The sequence below is a fragment of the Pelodiscus sinensis genome, chromosome 4 (assembly GCF_049634645.1).
Source record: "Pelodiscus sinensis isolate JC-2024 chromosome 4, ASM4963464v1, whole genome shotgun sequence".
In the NCBI taxonomy this organism is placed as follows: Eukaryota; Metazoa; Chordata; order Testudines; family Trionychidae; genus Pelodiscus; species Pelodiscus sinensis.
The window spans coordinates 50,839,580-50,851,004 of NC_134714.1; positions in this window are offsets into that span (position 1 = coordinate 50,839,580).

Sequence of the window (11,425 nt, forward strand, 5' to 3'; positions counted from 1 at the left end):
TTGGTGACATGCCCACTCATACTACTAGCAAATGTGGTCCATGGTGTGATTTCAAATATCCGTGCAGAACAAGATGAGGTTTCTTTGTAGTTTCTCATACACAATTTTTATTTCAGAATTAGAATTGCTTGTTACTGCCATAGTCTGAACAACAGCATATTAATAGGCACAATGCAAATAAAGAGCAACTAATGACAGATTTGTTTTGCATAATCATCCATGTTAACTCTCAGTAAATAAAAGAGCACGGAAGTTGTTTGCATGCAATTTAATAATTAGGTTGCTTTGCCAATCCTTAAACTATGAAAAAATTAAAGTCCTCCTTTTAAAGGCTTCAGAATATTTTTTCACTAAGTAAGTTTGCAATGCTTCCATGATAGGAGCCCCATTCGAGGGTAGTCAATTATTTTTGTCAATGTCCAAATTTTTTAGTTAAGATATTGTCAAGGTCCAGGCTCTAGATAAATGTTTTTTTCACACTGCAATAACTAAAATAAAGGTAAGAATATGTAAATAAAAAGATTTCATGGTCTATTCCAAAGCAGCTAGAAGTCCAGATTTGGCCTGCAGGTCACCAGCTGAATATTTCTGTTTAATTTGCATATTGCTTTTTCACTTGATCTTGGCTCATCCTACTTATTACAGTCTTCCTCAATCAAGAACTGAACCTCACTTAAGTTAAAAGAAGACTATTAAAAAGTAAGTCTCACAAGTTAAGATATCCTAGTTTAGCAAAAACATACATCCAGCTCTAGATATGGCTGAAGTAGGGTTGCCAAGTGTCCAGTTTTTTCTGGAATGCCTGGTCAAAAAGTGATCCTGGCTGCTTCCATCAGCTGATAGGGCCACTAAAAGTTTAATTGGCATGAGGCTGATAGGCTCCCTACCTGGTTCCGCATGGCTCTCTGGAAATAGCAATATGTCTCTCAGTTCCTAGGCAGAGGGACAAGAAGGGGGACTCTGTAGGATGCCCCCATCCATCCCAAAGTGCCGACTCCACAGCTCCCATTGGCTGGGAACTGCATGGGCAGTGCTGCAGAGGCAGTGTGAAGACTTGTCTGGCCATGCCTCTGCCTAGGAGTCAAGTAACATGTTGTCACTAGTGAGCAGCTGAGGTGAGCACCACTTGGAGCCTGCACCCCTCATTCCCCCAAGTTCCCTATTGCACCCAAATTCCCTCCAAGAGCCCATCCCTCAAATCCCTTCCTGTGCCCCAACTTGGAACCCTCCCCCACACTACCAATTACTTGGCCCCAGTCTGGAACCCTCTCCAATATTCCAGTCAGAGCCCTCACTCCACCATGCCTCAACCCCTGTCCCAGTCTGAATCCCCAACATTTCTAGCCCAGCCCAGAACCTTTACCCTCCTCCCACATCCCAATCCCATGTGTCACCCAGAGCTACCTCCTGATCTCCAAACCTGTCATCCCTAACCCCAACCTACAGTCTGCAACTCCAGCTCAGAGCATGTATCTTCTCACATACCTCAACTTCCTGTCCCAGCCCAGAGCCCCCTCTTAGACTCTATACCCTTCTGCCTCACCCTCCAGTCTAGAGCCTGCACCTCTAGCCGAAGACCTCACCCCTTCCCACACTCCGGTCTCCTGCCCGAGCCTGGTGAAAATGAGTAAGTGTGTGTGTGATGGAGGGGTAGAGTGAGAACGGATGAAGCCTTGGGGAAGAATTAGAACAAAGGGTGTTTGTGTAATTAGAAAGTTGGCAACCCTAAACTGAAGAGATTTATTTGTTGAATATGCCGTTCAGTCACTGGGCCACATGTTCTTAGAAATTTGCTAACAAAACAAAATATTAAAAATCTTCTTAAATAACTAATTAAAGAGGCAAAATTTACATATTTGAAGAGGAGTAGTTTTAAAAATATCTCTTATCCTCTCTTCCATCAAATGATTTAATTTCGATTATTATTGTGGAAGTGCCAAAGACCTCCAGTTATGGGTCAGAATCTTATGCCAAACATTGTACACGAAGTAAATAAAAATAAAGACAGTTCCGACCCTCAACCTAAGTGTAGGACTCCATTATTCTGCTTTGAATTACAAACTAAGTCAAATGGGGATTGGTCAGAATTTCTGAAATCAGTTAGCAGTTTTGCCTCTTAAATATTTTGAAGAAGCTCTAGTACAGTTGCATCGTCATGATGATCACAACAAAAGCTTTCTTCCAATCCTCACTTTCAGAAAATCCATAGTCCAGATAATTGGCTACAGAATTAAAAAGAAATTTACATAACATTCTGTAATTTGAGTTTGTAGAATGGAATGCCATTCTTTCTCCTCATATCACTTCAACAACATACCACTCCTATAGTACATTCCCCTGCCAGAAGGAGTTTTCATGAGTATCAAAGCTCCACGAGGACTTAAGAAACCATTTTTGAATGTTTGGCTCATTGATCACTCTGGTCTGCTCGTCAAAAAAAAGCTGCAAATACTCTCATGGTGTCAGGTTTTATTTGTTCGTCGTTTTTTTAAGCCTTTTATTTAAGGCTTTTCATTGCACTCCCTCTAGTGGAGGATAACAATAGCATTGATTGAAGTGAAGACTGCTCATCAATTGTTTGATAATGAAGTGTGAAATACAATTAGGATGAACAGGATACTACATGAGTAAATGAAATTACACAGAGCAAATGTATCACTGGAAGTCTGAAATGATATTATGGGAAATCAGTCTCTTTCTTATGTAAAATGATTAATTGAATTGATGATGGCTGAATTTTGAGTGTTTTACAGATTTTGTAACAGATGAGCAAAGTCCTGACCATTTGTGGTAATTAAGGATCCTGCAGCACATTTTGCATGGACTAGGATGTTTATCCATTTGCCATGACCAAATTCAAGATGGATAATGAAATTCTACTTCCTCTTTCACAGGGCTATTGTATTCTTCTTTTTTTAATCCTTAAGTATAGCTATACAGTTATTGTTTTCACTTCAGAGATAGCTGAACTTGAGTGGTGGGCAAAACAACTTCTGCATCTATATTGTATGAATTCCTAAGCCTATAGTTGTGTCTCATGCGGACAGCCATGGGACTCTTACTTGTGTGACTAAGGTTTACTCAAGTAAATATGATTAGCAGGATGTAGCCCATAGTTGGTTCTACATACTTGAGAAGTACCGTGAATGAAAAGCATCATATGTTTGAGGTTATGTCTAAACAGCAGGGCTAAAGTCGAATTAAACTACGCAACTTCAGCTATGTCAATTGCGTAGCTGAAGTTGAAATAGCTTAATTTGGCTATTGATGCTGTCTATTCAGCAGGAAGTCGAAGGAAAAACACTCTTCCTTCAACTTCCCTTATTCCTTGTTAAATGAGGGTTATCATGAGTCAGAGTAAGAAGCCCTCCAGCTCGACATTATTTTGAAATAATGGCTTACTGTGTAAACGTGCACTGTTATTTCAGAATAATGCCAGTTAATCTGTACTAACAGTATCAAGCAGTCCTCGTGCCCACCACACTTCCCTCAGTCTTCCGATTGCTGACCCAAGCAATACACATTGCACCTCTAAAATCTGAGACTCTCTGGTCCAGCAATATATTGTTGGACCAGAGATCCCCAGCTGGCCTAGTTCAGAAGCGAAGCCAAGGCTGGGCAGGTGGTGAGGAGTGCAGCCTTAGCAGGACTAGTGTGGTAGAGAGCACAGCCTCAGTCGGGACTGGCACAGTGTGTGAGGGGGCTCAGCCCTGGCCAGGGCTGGAGGCAGCTGGGCTAGCAATTGTGGGCACAGTGTGGGCTAGTGCTAGGGGAGGCGCAGCCCCAGCCGGGGCTGGAAGCAGCAAAGCTGGCCCCTGTCCAAGTCCAGCACAGTGGGGGGCACAGCTTTGGCCAGGGCTTGCACGGTGGGGGTGCTGGAGGCAGTGGTAGGCAGCATGAAGTGCAACCCCAACCGGGAGCAGCATCTATAGCTGGGTAGGGAGCCTTGACTCCCCTGGTCCAGGAAATTCCATGGTTTGGGACAACTTCAGGTCCAAGCATGCCAGACCAGGTAAGTTTGACTTGTACTACTCAAGAACCCAGGTCTACACTCTATTCTTGGTAGCAGTCCAGGGCCCTATTGCAAGTATTTAACATCAGGGACTTCACCAACCCTGCTGTTCTGGTTCCTGGCCTACTTTATTTCATGCTTCTTTAAGCTCATTCTTCATCAGCCTTCATAGTCAGATGTCCCTATGTTAAGGTCTGCTAGGTAAACCCCTCTATCTGGATTCCCATCTCCCCTTCTTTTTCCCAAAATTCAGAGAGAGACTACAGTTTTCCTTCCAGCTGCCTCCTTTTGTTGCCAGACTCCTGGCTCGACAAAAGCCCCACCTGTTTCCTTCAAAGTGAGATTGCTTTAAAGTATTCCCTCCACTCAGTTTAAATCTCTGTTTGCATCTTAATTGATTGACTGGACCCAACAGGCTTAATTCAATTTTCACAGAGCTTTCGTGGGGAGGGCACCCCATCACAATATCTTAGAAAAACACCAAGGATGAAAAAATATTTGTAACACAATCTGCTTTTTTTTCAACTTCTGAATGGTAGATCTTTCTGTCTTTAAAGTGAGCAGTAAATAGCTGCTACAAAGTGGAAGAACATCAAATATAAAATGTTTCCTAATATAAATGGGAAACAATATTCGGTATTAGACTTTCTAAAAAGAACAGTGCTTTTTTAAAAAAATTCACATGGGAGTTTTGGCACTTGCTTCAGGCATTAGATTAGAACTTCTTTCTTCAGGAGGGTCTCAAAGTCCATGCACCAGCCAAAGTCCAGATGTCTACAGTGCACTTTTATAGCCTCATGAGCCTGAGTCAAGTGACCAGAGCTCTGAGATTTAGTGCCAGAAGAGGAGAGGCAGTTGCAGAGTGTAGTCATACTCAAAGAAAAAAGGCCCCACATGGCCTAAGAATAATCCCTACACACAACAGTAATTAGGAGGATCCTTATGTTCTTGCGGGGGGACAGTAAAAGGCTATACACAATATTCCTCAGAGAAGAAGAGAGAAAGAGCCACACCCCCGCTCACAGGAAAATTGTTTTGAACGTAAGGCCTTATGCCAGAAATATCATAACCTGTCCTCCTCACATCTGGCATTTGATGCAGTCCTAAAAAGAATAGTGACTTTCTGCACCAATACAGCCTAGTACCAAGTCATCACTGACCCTCTTGGGAGCTAGGGAGTGGGAGACAAAGACTGTCTCTTTCCTGCAGTCAGGTGGTGTGAATGCAGCGGGTATAGGCATACCAGAATTTAGCTGTGATAGAGCTAGCTTTCTAAAAATAGTGTAGCACAGACTAGCTGCCCAAGCACAGTTTTTCCTAGGACACTGACCCTTTTTCAGTGTGGCCCACATGGTCTCCATTCAGCCTCCCAGTAGCACAGTAGACATATCCAAAGAGTTATTGGACAAAAACACTTCTCCACATTGTTTCTCATTATTGAAAAAAGTATTTATTTCCTAGGAATAAGAAGGATGTAACAGTATCCACTGAAGAGAATACCCACTACCCATACCCTCATTTGTCAGGTTTCAGAGGATATTGTAGTTCCATTGTGTCCAACAAGTTATAGTGAACTAGCCACAATCAACCGGCCAGATAGCCACATATGACTAGTGGCTAGTGTGTTGGACACCACGGCTTGGTTTACACTTCAGGGTTTTGGCACAAGAAGCCTTTTGCAGAACAGCTCTTGCACAAAAACTTCTTGCGCAAAAGCATGTCCAGACCTCAAAGCGCATTGCAAAAGCGATGTGCTTTTGTGCAAGAGAGCATCCACACTGCATGGACACTCTTGAGCAAGAAAGCTCTGATGATCATTCATAGAATGGCCATCAGAGCACCTGTGCTTTTTCCTGTGGAGTTGTCCATACCTGCCTTTTTTTACAAGAGCTGTAGCGCAAAAAGGAGTTATTCCTCATGGGGAGAGGAATAATTCTACCGGCAAAAGCCCTCTGTTCTGTCAATTTTCTTGCACAAAAACACGCTTGAGGTGTGTACGGTCTGCTGGTTTTTGCACAAAAATCTATGAGTGTAGTTATAGAAGACTGTGGCAAGCTAGTACTTCTGCTTCACAGGTTGCACAGGCAACATCTGCATTCTGTAGTTTACATGTGTAGGAAGTCAGATGATCTACTCTGCTTAGATTCTGAGGGATCATCTACTTTCCCCATTACATGTGGATGTGTTGATAGGGCTACTCTTTTCCAGCCCAGTCTTGCCTCATGCAAGTCAAGAGTAGCTGAGTTGGACTCTAACAGCACGGTGACTTGTGCATACCATATAGACATTTAAAAAAGAAAAAGCACACTAAGTTATCAGAATTTCAATAAAATGTTAAATACTTGTAGACAAAAGACCATGTTTAACTATATTCTTGTTTTCTTTATCTAGCAACATTTTTTCAACAGAGGCAGATGTCTACCTCTCACTTATGACTGGCATAATTATATCTGTCAGAGACTTCACATTTAGTGCTATTTTACTCAAATTAGTAATCAACATTTAATTAAATTTCTAACATGTACCACTGTTTTGTAATTGTCTGGCAGACTAAACAAAACTAATCTATTTGTAATGTAGTAATGGGTTTTTTGCTGGGTACTGTAAATGCACATAAAATTAACTGCTCAAATTCTGGCACTGCTCCTACACAATAAGGATGACTGTGTTTATTGTAAACAGCATTCTGGATAAATCTTCCAAGCTGCAAAGACATATTGAAAAAGTTGCACACAGCTAGGGAGCCACAGCTTCACTTTTCTGCCCTCTAAGTTCCTAGAACGACTACAAACATACCTATTTTTAAGGGGTCTGTTCCCCTTTTAGCTAATGCAGATACCCAGTTAGGGCTCTGTTGTATGTTTGCAGTTTAGCATTCAATCATGGGAGCTGGAGAGTTGCACCAACTCAGTGGGAACTCAAACATTGTACCCAAATCTTTCCCAGAGCTCTGGAGCACACAAGGGAGCATAGTCACTGTACCATGACACCCTGGAAGAACGTGCAATGTCTACCGCCATTTGTGCTCACCCAGCTCTGTTAACGATGATGGCTTATTCCTACAGAGAAGCTAGCTTTAGCAGCAGCCAGCACTAGTTCTGGGTAGATCTTACACACTGAGTTTGAGGGCTGTCATTTTGCCGGGCTTTTGCTTGATGGTTTTAAGGAGAGCAGTTCCTTGTTCCCTCTCCTTACCCTCTTTTTTACACTAATGTATGAACAAGGATAAGTTTGCTTTAAATATCTACACAGCACTTCAAATGTGTAACATGCAAATACATTTATCAAAATGAATTATCATAATACTAACACCAAATCCTCTTTTTATTCACACCCCATTTTCAATACGACATCTCCCTTGTGGCCAACCAATATTAACTCAACAGGAATGGAGATATTCTTCATGATTTTCTGGTTGTAAAAGACAGAAATATTTGTAACATTTAATTGGAGAGACAAACTGGCTGGAATAAATCACCTATATGGGTGGGCCCAGTACTATGGCATGGCATGGATAAGTGGGTTTGGTGGCTAGAAAAAGACCAAAGAGGGAGCTGACAGACATAAAAAAGAAGGAGAATGAATCATCCCAACCCCCCCCCCCTCCCAAAAAAAAAAAAAATCAAAGGACCTGGATAAGTTCAGGATGCAAGATTTTAAAACTTCAAAACAAAAATCCCTTTTCACCTACTGGGTTGGCTTAAGGTTGCTTTACTTTCCAATGTGAAGAATTGCAATTAATTTTATATCCTTTGATTAATTGGTTATTTTTCATATCAGTTAAACCTGGATTATTTCAAGTGCTTTGGGGACTGTCACAGTGTCCACCTCCTTCTGGTCTTTCTGGGGATTGGCTCTTTCCAGGTCTGAGGCCTCCTTTTGCTGCTCACTGTATGCTTAGCTGCTGCTCTGTCTGATCCTCTGCAACTTTGGACTATCTAAGTCTTTTCTTACCAACAGCTTTAAGCAATGTTCCAATCCACTGTCCCTATGAGGGAAGCAGTTCCTCAGCTGGTGGTAGGGGAACCCAGGATTAACCTATACTTCAGGTTCCAACTCAAAGACATAAGAACATAAGAATGGCTATACTGAGCCAGACCAACAGTCCATCTAGCCCAGTATCCTGTCTGCCAACAGCGGCCAACACCAGATGCCCCAGAGGGAGGGACACAACAGGTAATCCTCACATGATCCATCTCCTGTCGCCCATATCAGACAAACACAGGCCAGGGACACCATACCTACCCATTCTTGTTAATAGCCATTGATGGACCTAACCTGCATGAATCTATCTAGCTCTTTTTTGAACCCTGCTAAAATCCTAGACTTCACTACATCCTGTGGCAAGGCATTCCAGACTGTGCACTGAGTGAAGATTAGTAAGGAATGATTTCCCTTTATAGAAACCATGTTGCCGTTCCTCCAACAAATTATGTTCATCCCTGTATCTGACAATTTAATTCTTTAATGTAGTTTCCACTAATTTGCCTGGTACTGACGTTAGACTTACTGCTCTGTAATTGCCAGGATCACATCTAGAACCTCTTTAAAATATTGGTGTCACATTAGCCATCTTCTGGTCAATAGGAAAGGAAGTTGATTTAAAGGACAGGTTACAAACCACAGATGATAGTTCCTCAGTTTCACATTTGAGTTCTTTCATAACTCTTGGTTGAATACTATCTGGTCCCAGTGACTTGTTACTGTTAAGTAGATCAATTTGTTCCAAAAGCTCCTCTACGGACACCTCAATCTGGGACAATTCCTCACCTAAAAAGAATGGGTCAGGTTTGGGAATCTCCCTAATATCCTCAGCCGTGAAGACTGAAGTAAAGAATTCATTTAGTTTCTCCACAACAACTTCATAATCTTTAAGTGCTCCTTTAGCATCTTGATCGTCCAAGGCCTCACTGGTTGTTTAGCAAGCTTCCTGCTTCTGATAAATTTAAACATTTTACTATTACTTTTTGAGTTTTTGGCTAGCTGTTCTTCAAACTTCTTTTTGGTTTTTCTTATTATATTTTTGTACTTAATTTGACAAAGTTTATGCTCCTTTCTATTTTCCTCATTAGGATTTTACTTGCACTTTTTAAAATATATCTTTTTAATCTGTCACTGCTTCTTTTACTTGGTTGTTAAGCCATTGTAGTACTTCTTTGGTTCTCTTACTGTGTTTTTTAATTTGAGGTATACATTTAAATTGGGCTTCTATTATGGTGTCTTTGAAAAGTTTCCATGCAGCTCGCAGAGACTTTACTTTTGTCAATGTACCTTTTAATTTCTGTTTAATTAACTTCATTTTTGTGTAGTTCCATTTTCTGAAATTAAATGCCATACTCTTGGGCTGCTGAAGTATTTTTCCCAACACAGGGATGTTAAATTTCATTACATTATGTTCACTGTTTCCAAGCGGGCCAGTTATATTTACCTCTTGGACCAGATCCTGTGCTCCACTTAGAACTAAGTCAAGAATAGCTGCTCCTCTTGTGGGTTCTCAACCTTCTAGTCAATAGCCAAAGACTGCTCTACCCCCAGACCTTACTGTCTTTCCCCTGAACTTTTCCATATGCTCGGATTCTCTCCACTTTTCTGGTTTTGCCAGTCCCAAAATTCCTTCCTTTCAGGCAGTAACTCTACACTGCTTGCCTTTATAGTCCCAGGCACATCTCCCTACTCCTAGGAAGCAACTGTAAACTATTTCCATACAGCCCCCTTTTGTACTCTCTGCTCCTTGGCTTTACAGAAACCCTGCCTGTTCCTGTACATGTGAACTTCTCCTAATAAGAGCATGTCACTCAACCTTAATTCCCCTCATCTTGCAGCCCAATAGGTTAATTGCTCCATCTAGTCTTCAAAGGTCATTGTGGGATGAGCATCCTAACGCAGGGATCTTTCCTTACTTCTTGTGATACTGATTTGTGCTTTTGGATCTAAAGGTCTCAAAGTCCATGCCTGATGAAGGCTCCGATATCTTTATATTCTTCTTGAAATATCTGCCCCTATGGATCCCATGATCAGTGCACACAGGACCCACATGCCCTGAAATCAGGATCTTTGAATAGCTGTGCAATGCTGGACATGACATGCCTTGTGGTGGAGGTTGGGCATATAAGGACAAAGCAGTGACAACTCTCTCTCACTTCTCTCCTACTGTCTATGGCAACTAGATGGAGTAACTGATGTCTGACTACTGTCCATCAATGATAGTATGAGGGACCCACCACCCGTCAATCTAAGACCTACCCCTGGAAGTAATACTTCTAAGGTCAAGATGGACTCATGGCCAGAATCAAGGCATGTGACCCTTCTAGGAACTCCTCCTACAGCCCTCTACCAATCAGGGTATGTTTTAGTTGTAAAGGACCTCCACAAAAGCCGATTGGAGTAAACAAGGTGGCTGTGTCTACATTCGTGCGATCTTGCACAGAAGTAGCCGCTTTTGCGCCAAAACTTGCTGCCTGTCTACACTGGCCGCGAGTTCTTGCACAAGTACACGGACATTCTAATGTATGAAATCAGTATTTCTTGCACAAGAACTCTGATGCTCCCGCTCAGTAATAAGCCCTCTTGCGCAACTGTTCTTGCGCAAGACGCCAGTGTAGACACGCAACATTAATATCTTGTGCAAGAAAGCTATATGGTTAAAATGGCCATCAGCACTTTCTTGCGCAAGAGAGCATCTACACTGGCATGGATGCTCTTGTGCAAAAGCACATCTCTTGTGCAAACGCACATGCCAATGTAGATGCTCTCTTCTCGAAGAGTTTTTGCACAAGAACTCTTGTGCAAGATCATGCCAGTGTAGACATAGCTGGTAGGTTCTGGAATGTGATGGTGTAACAGTGGAGTGGGGGAAAAGGAAGGGAAAAAAGTTTCTAGTAGTCTCTCCAAACATGGAAGCAATAGACTGCATTGTTAAATCTAGTCTCTTCCTTGCTAGGTTTACCTCTCAAACTTCTAGAGGCCCCAGGGGCTGTTCTTTGGGTAAGATTCTCACTTTCCCTTGCCTCTGTATCGGCAGGAGTCTAAGGTTGCCAGGTGTCCAGTTTTGAACCGGACAGTCCAGTATTTGAGCTTTGTGTGGGAAAAATTGAGAAAATGTGTCCAATATTTTCTAAATAAGATGTAATGTAGATTGTGATGTAATGGCAAGTGTGTCCGGTATTTTTGTTGAAACCATCTGGCAACCCTACAGGAGTCCCTCCTGGTACCTCACAACACCTCTACAGTTTCGGCACTTACAGCAAGCACATCCTGCTCCTCCCACCACTCCTTGGCTATGTCTACATTGGCACGATCTTGCGCCAGAAATATGCAAATGAGGCTAAGCATGGAATATCACCGAGCCTCATTTGCATACCTAATGAGCAGCCACTTTTTGCGGAAGAGGCTCTTGTGCCAGAAGGCCCCTTC